This window comes from Garra rufa, chromosome 7 (assembly GCF_049309525.1).
Source record: "Garra rufa chromosome 7, GarRuf1.0, whole genome shotgun sequence".
Taxonomy (NCBI): domain Eukaryota; kingdom Metazoa; phylum Chordata; class Actinopteri; order Cypriniformes; family Cyprinidae; genus Garra; species Garra rufa.
In genome coordinates, this window is record NC_133367.1 from 21,958,079 (window position 1) to 21,973,078 (window position 15,000).

At 40.9% G+C, this 15,000-nt stretch overlaps 26 non-coding genes across 26 annotated transcripts; all 26 read left to right on the top strand.

Moving 5' to 3' along the window:
- The first annotated feature begins 750 nt into the window (after positions 1–750).
- On the top strand, positions 751–869 carry LOC141339675 (5S ribosomal RNA). Its single transcript, XR_012356254.1, has one exon. It is a non-coding gene; the product is annotated as a 5S ribosomal RNA (ribosomal RNA).
- Positions 870–953: 84 nt separating this feature from the next.
- Positions 954–1,072, top strand: LOC141339670 (5S ribosomal RNA). The gene has a single exon (XR_012356249.1). It is a non-coding gene; the product is annotated as a 5S ribosomal RNA (ribosomal RNA).
- An 801-nt stretch (positions 1,073–1,873) lies between these two features.
- On the top strand, positions 1,874–1,992 carry LOC141339482 (5S ribosomal RNA). The gene has a single exon (XR_012356069.1). It is a non-coding gene; the product is annotated as a 5S ribosomal RNA (ribosomal RNA).
- Positions 1,993–2,076: 84 nt separating this feature from the next.
- LOC141339740 (5S ribosomal RNA) lies at positions 2,077–2,195 on the top strand. The gene has a single exon (XR_012356315.1). It is a non-coding gene; the product is annotated as a 5S ribosomal RNA (ribosomal RNA).
- Positions 2,196–2,996: 801 nt separating this feature from the next.
- On the top strand, positions 2,997–3,115 carry LOC141339810 (5S ribosomal RNA). Its single transcript, XR_012356380.1, has one exon. It is a non-coding gene; the product is annotated as a 5S ribosomal RNA (ribosomal RNA).
- An 84-nt stretch (positions 3,116–3,199) lies between these two features.
- LOC141339483 (5S ribosomal RNA) lies at positions 3,200–3,318 on the top strand. The gene has a single exon (XR_012356070.1). It is a non-coding gene; the product is annotated as a 5S ribosomal RNA (ribosomal RNA).
- Positions 3,319–4,119: 801 nt separating this feature from the next.
- LOC141339851 (5S ribosomal RNA) lies at positions 4,120–4,238 on the top strand. Its single transcript, XR_012356420.1, has one exon. It is a non-coding gene; the product is annotated as a 5S ribosomal RNA (ribosomal RNA).
- Positions 4,239–4,322: 84 nt separating this feature from the next.
- Positions 4,323–4,441, top strand: LOC141339385 (5S ribosomal RNA). The gene has a single exon (XR_012355983.1). It is a non-coding gene; the product is annotated as a 5S ribosomal RNA (ribosomal RNA).
- Positions 4,442–5,242: 801 nt separating this feature from the next.
- LOC141339744 (5S ribosomal RNA) lies at positions 5,243–5,361 on the top strand. The gene has a single exon (XR_012356318.1). It is a non-coding gene; the product is annotated as a 5S ribosomal RNA (ribosomal RNA).
- An 84-nt stretch (positions 5,362–5,445) lies between these two features.
- LOC141339671 (5S ribosomal RNA) lies at positions 5,446–5,564 on the top strand. The gene has a single exon (XR_012356250.1). It is a non-coding gene; the product is annotated as a 5S ribosomal RNA (ribosomal RNA).
- Positions 5,565–6,365: 801 nt separating this feature from the next.
- On the top strand, positions 6,366–6,484 carry LOC141339484 (5S ribosomal RNA). Its single transcript, XR_012356071.1, has one exon. It is a non-coding gene; the product is annotated as a 5S ribosomal RNA (ribosomal RNA).
- An 84-nt stretch (positions 6,485–6,568) lies between these two features.
- LOC141339752 (5S ribosomal RNA) lies at positions 6,569–6,687 on the top strand. Its single transcript, XR_012356326.1, has one exon. It is a non-coding gene; the product is annotated as a 5S ribosomal RNA (ribosomal RNA).
- An 801-nt stretch (positions 6,688–7,488) lies between these two features.
- On the top strand, positions 7,489–7,607 carry LOC141339403 (5S ribosomal RNA). Its single transcript, XR_012356000.1, has one exon. It is a non-coding gene; the product is annotated as a 5S ribosomal RNA (ribosomal RNA).
- An 84-nt stretch (positions 7,608–7,691) lies between these two features.
- LOC141339697 (5S ribosomal RNA) lies at positions 7,692–7,810 on the top strand. The gene has a single exon (XR_012356274.1). It is a non-coding gene; the product is annotated as a 5S ribosomal RNA (ribosomal RNA).
- Positions 7,811–8,611: 801 nt separating this feature from the next.
- On the top strand, positions 8,612–8,730 carry LOC141339794 (5S ribosomal RNA). Its single transcript, XR_012356365.1, has one exon. It is a non-coding gene; the product is annotated as a 5S ribosomal RNA (ribosomal RNA).
- Positions 8,731–8,814: 84 nt separating this feature from the next.
- On the top strand, positions 8,815–8,933 carry LOC141339764 (5S ribosomal RNA). Its single transcript, XR_012356337.1, has one exon. It is a non-coding gene; the product is annotated as a 5S ribosomal RNA (ribosomal RNA).
- Positions 8,934–9,734: 801 nt separating this feature from the next.
- LOC141339812 (5S ribosomal RNA) lies at positions 9,735–9,853 on the top strand. The gene has a single exon (XR_012356381.1). It is a non-coding gene; the product is annotated as a 5S ribosomal RNA (ribosomal RNA).
- An 84-nt stretch (positions 9,854–9,937) lies between these two features.
- Positions 9,938–10,056, top strand: LOC141339485 (5S ribosomal RNA). Its single transcript, XR_012356072.1, has one exon. It is a non-coding gene; the product is annotated as a 5S ribosomal RNA (ribosomal RNA).
- Positions 10,057–10,857: 801 nt separating this feature from the next.
- On the top strand, positions 10,858–10,976 carry LOC141339915 (5S ribosomal RNA). The gene has a single exon (XR_012356483.1). It is a non-coding gene; the product is annotated as a 5S ribosomal RNA (ribosomal RNA).
- Positions 10,977–11,060: 84 nt separating this feature from the next.
- LOC141339755 (5S ribosomal RNA) lies at positions 11,061–11,179 on the top strand. The gene has a single exon (XR_012356329.1). It is a non-coding gene; the product is annotated as a 5S ribosomal RNA (ribosomal RNA).
- An 801-nt stretch (positions 11,180–11,980) lies between these two features.
- On the top strand, positions 11,981–12,099 carry LOC141339891 (5S ribosomal RNA). The gene has a single exon (XR_012356459.1). It is a non-coding gene; the product is annotated as a 5S ribosomal RNA (ribosomal RNA).
- An 84-nt stretch (positions 12,100–12,183) lies between these two features.
- LOC141339486 (5S ribosomal RNA) lies at positions 12,184–12,302 on the top strand. The gene has a single exon (XR_012356073.1). It is a non-coding gene; the product is annotated as a 5S ribosomal RNA (ribosomal RNA).
- Positions 12,303–13,103: 801 nt separating this feature from the next.
- Positions 13,104–13,222, top strand: LOC141339958 (5S ribosomal RNA). Its single transcript, XR_012356524.1, has one exon. It is a non-coding gene; the product is annotated as a 5S ribosomal RNA (ribosomal RNA).
- Positions 13,223–13,306: 84 nt separating this feature from the next.
- On the top strand, positions 13,307–13,425 carry LOC141339870 (5S ribosomal RNA). Its single transcript, XR_012356438.1, has one exon. It is a non-coding gene; the product is annotated as a 5S ribosomal RNA (ribosomal RNA).
- Positions 13,426–14,176: 751 nt separating this feature from the next.
- On the top strand, positions 14,177–14,295 carry LOC141339892 (5S ribosomal RNA). The gene has a single exon (XR_012356460.1). It is a non-coding gene; the product is annotated as a 5S ribosomal RNA (ribosomal RNA).
- Positions 14,296–14,379: 84 nt separating this feature from the next.
- Positions 14,380–14,498, top strand: LOC141339487 (5S ribosomal RNA). Its single transcript, XR_012356074.1, has one exon. It is a non-coding gene; the product is annotated as a 5S ribosomal RNA (ribosomal RNA).
- Positions 14,499–15,000: the final 502 nt, after the last annotated feature.

Sequence of the window (15,000 nt, forward strand, 5' to 3'; positions counted from 1 at the left end):
TTTTACCGCTCTATTTATTACAATCATTTACATGTATTATAGAGTTTTAAGTGTTTTACATGTTTTTCAGGCCATTTTATTACTCTTAACATTTTAAGTGTATGTGTCTTTAATAAATGGATGGTTGGCCTGTCATGTGACTAGACACATGACAGGAAGCAGGAAGTACAACTGTATAAGAGAGCAGCATGACAAACAAAGGACAGTCACCAAACTGTTGGATTGAGGAGTTGCTAATTTTAGAGCTCACCTTTCCATTCACCACCTGCAAACTTTGGATTACACTTTCTGTGGATTGTATATACACTGGTGGACACTCACATTGGACTTATCAACACACTGGGGTTCTTGGACTGTTTTTAGGGTATGGACAAATGAACTGTATTCTTTTAACAGAGTTTACCTGTTTTTAGGGTATGGACAAATGAACTGTATTCTTTTAACAGAGTTTACCTAGTTTTATCGTGTTGTTTTAAAGTCTTTTATGTGAACCTTTTAAATACACCAAATCTATTTAAACCAATTTTCTTTTATGTCTCATTCTTTTAACCACTAGTCATCTCTCACAGTTAAATCTGACCCCATTTTAGTCTTGTAACTCGGCTGATAAGGCCGATTGTTACACTTTTATGGGAGACCGCCTGGGAATACCAGGTGCTGTAAGCTTTTGCCTTTTCTTCACTATTTATATAATATGCTGGCTTTTACGGAGGCTGATCTTTAAATAGCCCACTTTTTGGAGCAGCCCTCGCTTATGGCCATACCGCGCTGAGAGCACCCGATCTCGTCTGATCTCGGAAGCTAAGCAGCGTCGGGCCTGGTTAGTACTTGGATGGGAGACCGCCTGGGAATACCAGGTGCTGTAAGCTTTTGCCTTTTCTTCACCATTTATACAATATGCTGGCTTTTACGGAGGCTGATCTTTAAATAGCCCACTTTTTGGAGCAGCCCTCGCTTATGGCCATACCGCGCTGAGAGCGCCCGATCTCGTCTGATCTCGGAAGCTAAGCAGCGTCGGGCCTGGTTAGTACTTGGATGGGAGACCGCCTGGGAATATCAGGTGCTGTAAGCTTTTGCCTTTTCTTCACTATTTAAATAATATGCTGGCTTTTAGAAAGACGTGTTTTACCGCTCTATTTATTACAATCATTTACATGTATTATAGAGTTTTAAGTGTTTTACATGTTTTTTAGGCCATTTTATTACTCTTAACATTTTAAGTGTATGTGTCTTTAATAAATGGATGGTTGGCCTGTCATGTGACTAGACACATGACAGGAAGCAGGAAGTACAACTGTATAAGAGAGCAGCATGACAAACAAAGGACAGTCACCAAACTGTTGGATTGAGGAGTTGCTAATTTTAGAGCTCACCTTTCCATTCACCACCTGCAAACTTTGGATTACACTTTCTGTGGATTGTATATACACTGGTGGACACTCACATTGGACTTATCAACACACTGGGGTTCTTGGACTGTTTTTAGGGTATGGACAAATGAACTGTATTCTTTTAACAGAGTTTACCTGTTTTTAGGGTATGGACAAATGAACTGTATTCTTTTAACAGAGTTTACCTAGTTTTATCGTGTTGTTTTAAAGTCTTTTATGTGAACCTTGTAAATACACCAAATCTATTTAAACCAATTTTCTTTTATGTCTCATTCTTTTAACCACTAGTCATCTCTCACAGTTAAATCTGACCCCATTTTAGTCTTGTAACTCGGCTGATAAGGCCGATTGTTACACTTTTATGGGAGACCGCCTGGGAATACCAGGTGCTGTAAGCTTTTGCCTTTTCTTCACTATTTATATAATATGCTGGCTTTTACGGAGGCTGATCTTTAAATAGCCCACTTTTTGGAGCAGCCCTCGCTTATGGCCATACCGCGCTGAGAGCGCCCGATCTCGTCTGATCTCGGAAGCTAAGCAGCGTCGGGCCTGGTTAGTACTTGGATGGGAGACCGCCTGGGAATACCAGGTGCTGTAAGCTTTTGCCTTTTCTTCACTATGTATACAATATGCTGGCTTTTACGGAGGCTGATCTTTAAATAGCCCACTTTTTGGAGCAGCCCTCGCTTATGGCCATACCGCGCTGAGAGCGCCCGATCTCGTCTGATCTCGGAAGCTAAGCAGCGTCGGGCCAGGTTAGTACTTGGATGGGAGACCGCCTGGGAATACCAGGTGCTGTAAGCTTTTGCCTTTTCTTCACTATTTATATAATATGCTGGCTTTTAGAAAGACGTGTTTTACCGCTCTATTTATTACAATCATTTACATGTATTATAGAGTTTTAAGTGTTTTACATGTTTTTTAGGCCATTTTATTACTCTTAACATTTTAAGTGTATGTGTCTTTAATAAATGGATGGTTGGCCTGTCATGTGACTAGACACATGACAGGAAGCAGGAAGTACAACTGTATAAGAGAGCAGCATGACAAACAAAGGACAGTCACCAAACTGTTGGATTGAGGAGTTGCTAATTTTAGAGCTCACCTTTCCATTCACCAACTGCAAACTTTGGATTACACTTTCTGTGGATTGTATATACACTGGTGGACACTCACATTGGACTTATCAACACACTGGGGTTCTTGGACTGTTTTTAGGGTATGGACTGATGAACTGTATTCTTTTAACAGAGTTTACCTGTTTTTAGGGTATGGACAAATGAACTGTATTCTTTTAACAGAGTTTACCTAGTTTTATCGTGTTGTTTTAAAGTCTTTTATGTGAACCTTGTAAATACACCAAATCTATTTAAACCAATTTTCTTTTATGTCTCATTCTTTTAACCACTAGTCATCTCTCACAGTTAAATCTGACCCCATTTTAGTCTTGTAACTCGGCTGATAAGGCCGATTGTTACACTTTTACGGGAGACCGCCTGGGAATACCAGGTGCTGTAAGCTTTTGCCTTTTCTTCACTATTTATATAATATGCTGGCTTTTACGGAGGCTGATCTTTAAATAGCCCACTTTTTGGAGCAGCCCTCGCTTATGGCCATACCGCGCTGAGAGCGCCCGATCTCGTCTGATCTCGGAAGCTAAGCAGCGTCGGGCCTGCTTAGTACTTGGATGGGAGACCGCCTGGGAATACCAGGTGCTGTAAGCTTTTGCCTTTTCTTCACTATTTATATAATATGCTGGGTTTTACGGAGGTTGATTTTTAAATAGCCCACTTTTTGGAGCATCCCTCGCTTATGGCCATACCGCGCTGAGAGCGCCCGATCTCGTCTGATCTCGGAAGCTAAGCAGCGTCGGGCCTGGTTAGTACTTGGATGGGAGACCGCCTGGGAATACCAGGTGCTGTAAGCTTTTGCCTTTTCTTCACTATTTATATAATATGCTGGCTTTTAGAAAGACGTGTTTTACCGCTCTATTTATTACAATCATTTACATGTATTATAGAGTTTTAAGTGTTTTACATGTTTTTCAGGCCATTTTATTACTCTTAACATTTTAAGTGTATGTGTCTTTAATAAATGGATGGTTGGCCTGTAATGTGACTAGACACATGACAGGAAGCAGGAAGTACAACTGTATAAGAGAGCAGCATGACAAACAAAGGACAGTCACCAAACTGTTGGATTGAGGAGTTGCTAATTTTAGAGCTCACCTTTCCATTCACCACCTGCAAACTTTGGATTACACTTTCTGTGGATTGTATATACACTGGTGGACACTCACATTGGACTTATCAACACACTGGGGTTCTTGGACTGTTTTTAGGGTATGGACAAATGAACTGTATTCTTTTAACAGAGTTTACCTGTTTTTAGGGTATGGACAAATGAACTGTATTCTTTTAACAGAGTTTACCTAGTTTTATAGTGTTGTTTTAAAGTCTTTTATGTGAACCTTGTAAATACACCAAATCTATTTAAACCAATTTTCTTTTATGTCTCATTCTTTTAACCACTAGTCATCTCTCACAGTTAAATCTGACCCCATTTTAGTCTTGTAACTCGGCTGATAAGGCCGATTGTTACACTTTTATGGGAGACCGCCTGGGAATACCAGGTGCTGTAAGCTTTTGCCTTTTCTTCACTATTTATATAATATGCTGGCTTTTACGGAGGCTGATCTTTAAATAGCCCACTTTTTGGAGCAGCCCTCGCTTATTGCCATACCGCGCTGAGAGCGCCCGATCTCTTCTGATCTCGGAAGTTAAGCAGCGTCGGGCCTGGTTAGTACTTGGATGGGAGACCGCCTGGGAATACCAGGTGCTGTAAGCTTTTGCCTTTTCTTCACTATTTATATAATATGCTGGCTTTTACGGAGGCTGATCTTTAAATAGCCCACTTTTTGGAGCAGCCCTCGCTTATGGCCATACCGCGCTGAGAGCGCCCGATCTCTTCTGATCTCGGAAGCTAAACAGCGTCGGGCCTGGTTAGTACTTGGATAGGAGACCGCCTGGGAATACCAGGTGCTGTAAGCTTTTGCCTTTTCTTCACTATTTATATAATATGCTGGCTTTTAGAAAGACGTGTTTTACCGCTCTATTTATTACAATCATTTACATGTATTATAGAGTTTTAAGTGTTTTACATGTTTTTTAGGCCATTTTATTACTCTTAACATTTTAAGTGTATGTGTCTTTAATAAATGGATGGTTGGCCTGTCATGTGACTAGACACATGACAGGAAGCAGGAAGTACAACTGTATAAGAGAGCAGCATGACAAACAAAGGACAGTCACCAAACTGTTGGATTGAGGAGTTGCTAATTTTAGAGCTCACCTTTCCATTCACCACCTGCAAACTTTGGATTACACTTTCTGTGGATTGTATATACACTGGTGGACACTCACATTGGACTTATCAACACACTGGGGTTCTTGGACTGTTTTTAGGGTATGGACAAATGAACTGTATTCTTTTAACAGAGTTTACCTGTTTTTAGGGTATGGACAAATGAACTGTATTCTTTTAACAGAGTTTACCTAGTTTTATCGTGCTGTTTTAAAGTCTTTTATGTGAACCTTGTAAATACACCAAATCTATTTAAACCAATTTTCTTTTATGTCTCATTCTTTTAACCACTAGTCATCTCTCACAGTTAAATCTGACCCCATTTTAGTCTTGTAACTCGGCTGATAAGGCCGATTGTTACACTTTTACGGGAGACCGCCTGGGAATACCAGTTGCTGTAAGCTTTTGCCTTTTCTTCACTATTTATATAATATGCTGGCTTTTACGGAGGCTGATCTTTAAATAGCCCACTTTTTGGAGCAGCCCTCGCTTATGGCCATATCGCGCTGAGAGCGCCCGATCTCGTCTGATCTCGGAAGCTAAGCAGCGTCGGGCCTGGTTAGTACTTGGATGGGAGACCGCCTGGGAATACCAGGTGCTGTAAGCTTTTGCCTTTTCTTCACCATTTATACAATATGCTGGCTTTTACGGAGGCTGATCTTTAAATAGCCCACTTTTTGGAGCAGCCCTCGCTTATGGCCATACCGCGCTGAGAGCGCCCGATCTCGTCTGATCTCGGAAGCTAAGCAGCGTCGGGCCTGGTTAGTACTTGGATGGGAGACCGCCTGGGAATATCAGGTGCTGTAAGCTTTTGCCTTTTCTTCACTATTTATATAATATGCTGGCTTTTAGAAAGACGTGTTTTACCGCTCTATTTATTACAATCATTTACATGTATTATAGAGTTTTAAGTGTTTTACATGTTTTTTAGGCCATTTTATTACTCTTAACATTTTAAGTGTATGTGTCTTTAATAAATGGATGGTTGGCCTGTCATGTGACTAGACACATGACAGGAAGCAGGAAGTACAACTGTATAAGAGAGCAGCATGACAAACAAAGGACAGTCACCAAACTGTTGGATTGAGGAGTTGCTAATTTTAGAGCTCACCTTTCCATTCACCACCTGCAAACTTTGGATTACACTTTCTGTGGATTGTATATACACTGGTGGACACTCACATTGGACTTATCAACACACTGGGGTTCTTGGACTGTTTTTAGGGTATGGACAAATGAACTGTATTCTTTTAACAGAGTTTACCTGTTTTTAGGGTATGGACAAATGAACTGTATTCTTTTAACAGAGTTTACCTAGTTTTATCGTGTTGTTTTAAAGTCTTTTATGTGAACCTTGTAAATACACCAAATCTATTTAAACCAATTTTCTTTTATGTCTCATTCTTTTAACCACTAGTCATCTCTCACAGTTAAATCTGACCCCATTTTAGTCTTGTAACTCGGCTGATAAGGCCGATTGTTACACTTTTATGGGAGACCGCCTGGGAATACCAGGTGCTGTAAGCTTTTGCCTTTTCTTCACTATTTATATAATATGCTGGCTTTTACGGAGGCTGATCTTTAAATAGCCCACTTTTTGGAGCAGCCCTCGCTTATGGCCATACCGCGCTGAGAGCGCCCGATCTCGTCTGATCTCGGAAGCTAAGCAGCGTCGGGCCTGGTTAGTACTTGGATGGGAGACCGCCTGGGAATACCAGGTGCTGTAAGCTTTTGCCTTTTCTTCACTATGTATACAATATGCTGGCTTTTACGGAGGCTGATCTTTAAATAGCCCACTTTTTGGAGCAGCCCTCGCTTATGGCCATACCGCGCTGAGAGCGCCCGATCTCGTCTGATCTCGGAAGCTAAGCAGCGTCGGGCCAGGTTAGTACTTGGATGGGAGACCGCCTGGGAATACCAGGTGCTGTAAGCTTTTGCCTTTTCTTCACTATTTATATAATATGCTGGCTTTTAGAAAGACGTGTTTTACCGCTCTATTTATTACAATCATTTACATGTATTATAGAGTTTTAAGTGTTTTACATGTTTTTTAGGCCATTTTATTACTCTTAACATTTTAAGTGTATGTGTCTTTAATAAATGGATGGTTGGCCTGTCATGTGACTAGACACATGACAGGAAGCAGGAAGTACAACTGTATAAGAGAGCAGCATGACAAACAAAGGACAGTCACCAAACTGTTGGATTGAGGAGTTGCTAATTTTAGAGCTCACCTTTCCATTCACCAACTGCAAACTTTGGATTACACTTTCTGTGGATTGTATATACACTGGTGGACACTCACATTGGACTTATCAACACACTGGGGTTCTTGGACTGTTTTTAGGGTATGGACAAATGCACTGTATTTTTTTAACAGAGTTTACCTGTTTTTAGGGTATGGACAAATGAACTGTATTCTTTTAACAGAGTTTACCTAGTTTTATCGTGTTGTTTTAAAGTCTTTTATGTGAACCTTGTAAATACACCAAATCTATTTAAACCAATTTTCTTTTATGTCTCATTCTTTTAACCACTAGTCATCTCTCACAGTTAAATCTGACCCCATTTTAGTCTTGTAACTCGGCTGATAAGGCCGATTGTTACACTTTTACGGGAGACCGCCTGGGAATACCAGGTGCTGTAAGCTTTTGCCTTTTCTTCACTATTTATATAATATGCTGGCTTTTACGGAGGCTGATCTTTAAATAGCCCACTTTTTGGAGCAGCCCTCGCTTATGGCCATACCGCGCTGAGAGCGCCCAATCTCGTCTGATCTCGGAAGCTAAGCAGCGTCGGGCCTGCTTAGTACTTGGATGGGAGACCGCCTGGGAATACCAGGTGCTGTAAGCTTTTGCCTTTTCTTCACTATTTATATAATATGCTGGGTTTTACGGAGGTTGATTTTTAAATAGCCCACTTTTTGGAGCATCCCTCGCTTATGGCCATACCGCGCTGAGAGTGCCCGATCTCGTCTGATCTCGGAAGCTAAGCAGCGTCGGGCCTGGTTAGTACTTGGATGGGAGACCGCCTGGGAATACCAGGTGCTGTAAGCTTTTGCCTTTTCTTCACTATTTATATAATATGCTGGCTTTTAGAAAGACGTGTTTTACCGCTCTATTTATTACAATCATTTACATGTATTATAGAGTTTTAAGTGTTTTACATGTTTTTCAGGCCATTTTATTACTCTTAACATTTTAAGTGTATGTGTCTTTAATAAATGGATGGTTGGCCTGTCATGTGACTAGACACATGACAGGAAGCAGGAAGTACAACTGTATAAGAGAGCAGCATGACAAACAAAGGACAGTCACCAAACTGTTGGATTGAGGAGTTGCTAATTTTAGAGCTCACCTTTCCATTCACCACCTGCAAACTTTGGATTACACTTTCTGTGGATTGTATATACACTGGTGGACAGTCACATTGGACTTATCAACACACTGGGGTTCTTGGACTGTTTTTAGGGTATGGACAAATGAACTGTATTCTTTTAACAGAGTTTACCTGTTTTTAGGGTATGGACAAATGAACTGTATTCTTTTAACAGAGTTTACCTAGTTTTATCGTGTTGTTTTAAAGTCTTTTATGTGAACCTTGTAAATACACCAAATCTATTTAAACCAATTTTCTTTTATGTCTCATTCTTTTAACCACTAGTCATCTCTCACAGTTAAATCTGACCCCATTTTAGTCTTGTAACTCGGCTGATAAGGCCGATTGTTACACTTTTATGGGAGACCGCCTGGGAATACCAGGTGCTGTAAGCTTTTGCCTTTTCTTCACTATTTATATAATATGCTGGCTTTTACGGAGGCTGATCTTTAAATAGCCCACTTTTTGGAGCAGCCCTCGCTTATGGCCATACCGCGCTGAGAGCACCCGATCTCGTCTGATCTCGGAAGCTAAGCAGCGTCGGGCCTGGTTAGTACTTGGATGGGAGACCGCCTGGGAATACCAGGTGCTGTAAGCTTTTGCCTTTTCTTCACTATGTATACAATATGCTGGCTTTTACGGAGGCTGATCTTTAAATAGCCCACTTTTTGGAGCAGCCCTCGCTTATGGCCATACCGCGCTGAGAGCGCCCGATCTCGTCTGATCTCGGAAGCTAAGCAGCGTCGGGCCAGGTTAGTACTTGGATGGGAGACCGCCTGGGAATACCAGGTGCTGTAAGCTTTTGCCTTTTCTTCACTATTTATATAATATGCTGGCTTTTAGAAAGACGTGTTTTACCGCTCTATTTATTACAATCATTTACATGTATTATAGAGTTTTAAGTGTTTTACATGTTTTTTAGGCCATTTTATTACTCTTAACATTTTAAGTGTATGTGTCTTTAATAAATGGATGGTTGGCCTGTCATGTGACTAGACACATGACAGGAAGCAGGAAGTACAACTGTATAAGAGAGCAGCATGACAAACAAAGGACAGTCACCAAACTGTTGGATTGAGGAGTTGCTAATTTTAGAGCTCACCTTTCCATTCACCAACTGCAAACTTTGGATTACACTTTCTGTGGATTGTATATACACTGGTGGACACTCACATTGGACTTATCAACACACTGGGGTTCTTGGACTGTTTTTAGGGTATGGACAAATGAACTGTATTCTTTTAACAGAGTTTACCTGTTTTTAGGGTATGGACAAATGAACTGTATTCTTTTAACAGAGTTTACCTAGTTTTATCGTGTTGTTTTAAAGTCTTTTATGTGAACCTTGTAAATACACCAAATCTATTTAAACCAATTTTCTTTTATGTCTCATTCTTTTAACCACTAGTCATCTCTCACAGTTAAATCTGACCCCATTTTAGTCTTGTAACTCGGCTGATAAGGCCGATTGTTACACTTTTACGGGAGACCGCCTGGGAATACCAGGTTCTGTAAGCTTTTGCCTTTTCTTCACTATTTATATAATATGCTGGCTTTTACGGAGGCTGATCTTTAAATAGCCCACTTTTTGGAGCAGCCCTCGCTTATGGCCATACCGCGCTGAGAGCGCCCGATCTCGTCTGATCTCGGAAGCTAAGCAGCGTCGGGCCTGCTTAGTACTTGGATGGGAGACCGCCTGGGAATACCAGGTGCTGTAAGCTTTTGCCTTTTCTTCACTATTTATATAATATGCTGGGTTTTACGGAGGTTGATTTTTAAATAGCCCACTTTTTGGAGCATCCCTCGCTTATGGCCATACCGCGCTGAGAGCGCCCGATCTCGTCTGATCTCGGAAGCTAAGCAGCGTCGGGCCTGGTTAGTACTTGGATGGGAGACCGCCTGGGAATACCAGGTGCTGTAAGCTTTTGCCTTTTCTTCACTATTTATATAATATGCTGGCTTTTAGAAAGACGTGTTTTACCGCTCTATTTATTACAATCATTTACATGTATTATAGAGTTTTAAGTGTTTTACATGTTTTTCAGGCCATTTTATTACTCTTAACATTTTAAGTGTATGTGTCTTTAATAAATGGATGGTTGGCCTGTCATGTGACTAGACACATGACAGGAAGCAGGAAGTACAACTGTATAAGAGAGCAGCATGACAAACAAAGGACAGTCACCAAACTGTTGGATTGAGGAGTTGCTAATTTTAGAGCTCACCTTTCCATTCACCACCTGCAAACTTTGGATTACACTTTCTGTGGATTGTATATACACTGGTGGACACTCACATTGGACTTATCAACACACTGGGGTTCTTGGACTGTTTTTAGGGTATGGACAAATGAACTGTATTCTTTTAACAGAGTTTACCTGTTTTTAGGGTATGGACAAATGAACTGTATTCTTTTAACAGAGTTTACCTAGTTTTATCGTGTTGTTTTAAAGTCTTTTATGTGAACCTTTTAAATACACCAAATCTATTTAAACCAATTTTCTTTTATGTCTCATTCTTTTAACCACTAGTCATCTCTCACAGTTAAATCTGACCCCATTTTAGTCTTGTAACTCGGCTGATAAGGCCGATTGTTACACTTTTATGGGAGACCGCCTGGGAATACCAGGTGCTGTAAGCTTTTGCCTTTTCTTCACTATTTATATAATATGCTGGCTTTTACGGAGGCTGATCTTTAAATAGCCCACTTTTTGGAGCAGCCCTCGCTTATGGCCATACCGCGCTGAGAGCACCCGATCTCGTCTGATCTCGGAAGCTAAGCAGCGTCGGGCCTGGTTAGTACTTGGATGGGAGACCGCCTGGGAATACCAGGTGCTGTAAGCTTTTGCCTTTTCTTCACTATTTATATAATATGCTGGCTTTTACGGAGGCTGATCTTTAAATAGCCCACTTTTTGGAGCAGCCCTCGCTTATGGCCATACCGCGCTGAGAGCGCCCGATCTCGTCTGATCTCGGAAGCTAAGCAGCGTCGGGCCTGGTTAGTACTTGGATGGGAGACCGCCGGGGAATACCAGGTGCTGTAAGCTTTTGCCTTTTCTTCACTATTTATATAATATGCTGGCTTTTAGAAAGACGTGTTTTACCGCTCTATTTATTACAATCATTTACATGTATTATAGAGTTTTAAGTGTTTTACATGTTTTTTAGGCCATTTTATTACTCTTAACATTTTAAGTGTATGTGTCTTTAATAAATGGATGGTTGGCCTGTCATGTGACTAGACACATGACAGGAAGCAGGAAGTACAACTGTATAAGAGAGCAGCATGACAAACAAAGGACAGTCACCAAACTGTTGGATTGAGGAGTTGCTAATTTTAGAGCTCACCTTTCCATTCACCACCTGCAAACTTTGGATTACACTTTCTGTGGATTGTATATACACTGGTGGACACTCACATTGGACTTATCAACACACTGGGGTTCTTGGACTGTTTTTAGGGTATGGACAAATGAACTGTATTCTTTTAACAGAGTTTACCTGTTTTTAGGGTATGGACAAATGAACTGTATTCTTTTAACAGAGTTTACCTAGTTTTATAGTGTTGTTTTAAAGTCTTTTATGTGAACCTTGTAAATACACCAAATCTATTTAAACCAATTTTCTTTTATGTCTCATTCTTTTAACCACTAGTCATCTCTCACAGTTAAATCTGACCCCATTTTAGTCTTGTAACTCGGCTGATAAGGCCGATTGTTACACTTTTATGGGAGACCGCCTGGGAATACCAGGTGCTGTAAGCTTTTGCCTTTTCTTCACTATTTATATAATATGCTGGCTTTTACGGAGGCTGATCTTTAAATAGCCCACTTTTTGGAGCAGCCCTCGCTTATTGCCATACCGCGCTGAGAGCGCCCGATCTCTTCTGATCTCGGAAGCTAAGCAGCGTCGGGCCTGGTTAGTACTTGGATGGGAGACCGCCTGGGAATACCAGGTGCTGTAAGCTTTTGCCTTTTCTTCACTATTTATATAATATGCTGGCTTTTACGGAGGCTGATCTTTAAATAGCCCACTTTTTGGAGCAGCCCTCGCTTATGGCCATACCGCGCTGAGAGCGCCCGATCTCGTCTGATCTCGGAAGCTAAGCAGCGTCGGGCCTGGTTAGTACTTGGATGGGAGACCGCCTGGGAATACCAGGTGCTGTAAGCTTTTGCCTTTTCTTCACTATTTATATAATATGCTGGCTTTTAGAAAGACGTGTTTTACCGCTCTATTTATTACAATCATTTACATGTATTATAGAGTTTTAAGTGTTTTACATGTTTTTTAGGCCATTTTATTACTCTTAACATTTTAAGTGTATGTGTCTTTAATAAATGGATGGTTGGCCTGTCATGTGACTAGACACATGACAGGAAGCAGGAAGTACAACTGTATAAGAGAGCAGCATGACAAACAAAGGACAGTCACCAAACTGTTGGATTGAGGAGTTGCTAATTTTAGAGCTCACCTTTCCATTCACCACCTGCAAACTTTGGATTACACTTTCTGTGGATTGTATATACACTGGTGGACAGTCACATTGGACTTATCAACACACTGGGGTTCTTGGACTGTTTTTAGGGTATGGACAAATGAACTGTATTCTTTTAACAGAGTTTACCTGTTTTTAGGGTATGGACAAATGAACTGTATTCTTTTAACAGAGTTTACCTAGTTTTATCGTGTTGTTTTAAAGTCTTTTATGTGAACCTTGTAAATACACCAAATCTATTTAAACCAATTTTCTTTTATGTCTCATTCTTTTAACCACTAGTCATCTCTCACAGTTAAATCTGACCCCATTTTAGTCTTGTAACTCGGCTGATAAGGCTGATTTTTACACTTTTCTGGGAGACCGCCTGGGAATACCAGGTGCTGTAAGCTTTTGCCTTTTCTTCACTATTTATATAATATGCTGGCTTTTACGGATTCTGATCTTTAAATAGCCCACTTTTTGGAGCAACCCTCGCTTATGGCCATACCGCGCTGAGAGCGCCCGATCTCGTCTGATCTCGGAAGCTAAGCAGCGTCGGGCCTGGTTAGTACTTGGATTGGAGACCGCCTGGGAATACCAGGTGCTGTAAGCTTTTGCCTTTTCTTCACTATTTATATAATATGCTGGCTTTTACGGAGGCTGATCTTTAAATAGCCCACTTTTTGGAGCAGCCCTCGCTTATGGCCATACCGCGCTGAGAGCGCCCGATCTCGTCTGATCTCGGTAGCTAAGCAGCGTCGGGCCTGGTTAGTACTTGGAAGGGAGACCGCCTGGGAATACCAGGTGCTGTAAGCTTTTGCCTTTTCTTCACTATTTATATAATATGCTGGCTTTTAGAAAGATGTGTTTTACCGCTCTATTTATTACAATCATTTACATGTATTATAGAGTTTTAAGTGTTTTACATGTTTTTTAGGCCATTTTATTACTCTTAACATTTTAAGTGTATGTGTCTTTAATAAATGGATGGTTGGCCTGTCATGTGACTAGACACATGACAGGAAGCAGGAAGTACAACTGTATAAGAGAGCAGCATGACAAACAAAGGACAGTCACCAAACTGTTGGATTGAGGAGTTGCTAATTTTAGAGCTCACCTTTCCATTCACCACCTGCAAACTTTGGATTACACTTTCTGTGGATTGTATATACACTGGTGGACACTCACATTGGACTTATCAACACACTGGGGTTCTTGGACTGTTTTTAGGGTATGGACAAATGAACTGTATTCTTTTAACAGAGTTTACCTAGTTTTATCGTGTTGTTTTAAAGTCTTTTATGTGAACCTTGTAAATACACCAAATCTATTTAAACCAATTTTCTTTTATGTCTCATTCTTTTAACCACTAGTCATCTCTCACAGTTAAATCTGACCCCATTTTAGTCTTGTAACTCGGCTGATAAGGCCGATTGTTACACTTTTATGGGAGACCGCCTGGGAATACCAGGTGCTGTAAGCTTTTGCCTTTTCTTCACTATTTATATAATATGCTGGCTTTTACGGAGGCTGATCTTTAAATAGCCCACTTTTTGGAGCAGCCCTCGCTTATTGCCATACCGCGCTGAGAGCGCCCGATCTCTTCTGATCTCGGAAGCTAAGCAGCGTCGGGCCTGGTTAGTACTTGGATGGGAGACCGCCTGGGAATACCAGGTGCTGTAAGCTTTTGCCTTTTCTTCACTATTTATATAATATGCTGGCTTTTACGGAGGCTGATCTTTAAATAGCCCACTTTTTGGAGCAGCCCTCGCTTATGGCCATACCGCGCTGAGAGCGCCCGATCTCGTCTGATCTCGGAAGCTAAGCAGCGTCGGGCCTGGTTAGTACTTGGATGGGAGACCGCCTGGGAATACCAGGTGCTGTAAGCTTTTGCCTTTTCTTCACTATTTATATAATATGCTGGCTTTTAGAAAGACGTGTTTTACCGCTCTATTTATTACAATCATTTACATGTATTATAGAGTTTTAAGTGTTTTACATGTTTTTTAGGCCATTTTATTACTCTTAACATTTTAAGTGTATGTGTCTTTAATAAATGGATGGTTGGCCTGTCATGTGACTAGACACATGACAGGAAGCAGGAAGTACAACTGTATAAGAGAGCAGCATGACAAACAAAGGACAGTCGCCAAACTGTTGGATTGAGGAGTTGCTAATTTTAGAGCTCACCTTTCCATTCACCACCTGCAAACTTTGGATTACACTTTCTGTGGATTGTATATACACTGGTGGACACTCACATTGGACTTATCAACACACTGGGGTTCTTGGACTGTTTTTAGGGTATGGACAAATGAACTGTATTCTTTTAACAGAGTTTACCTGTTTTTAGGGTATGGACAAATGAACTGTATTCTTTTAACAGAGTTT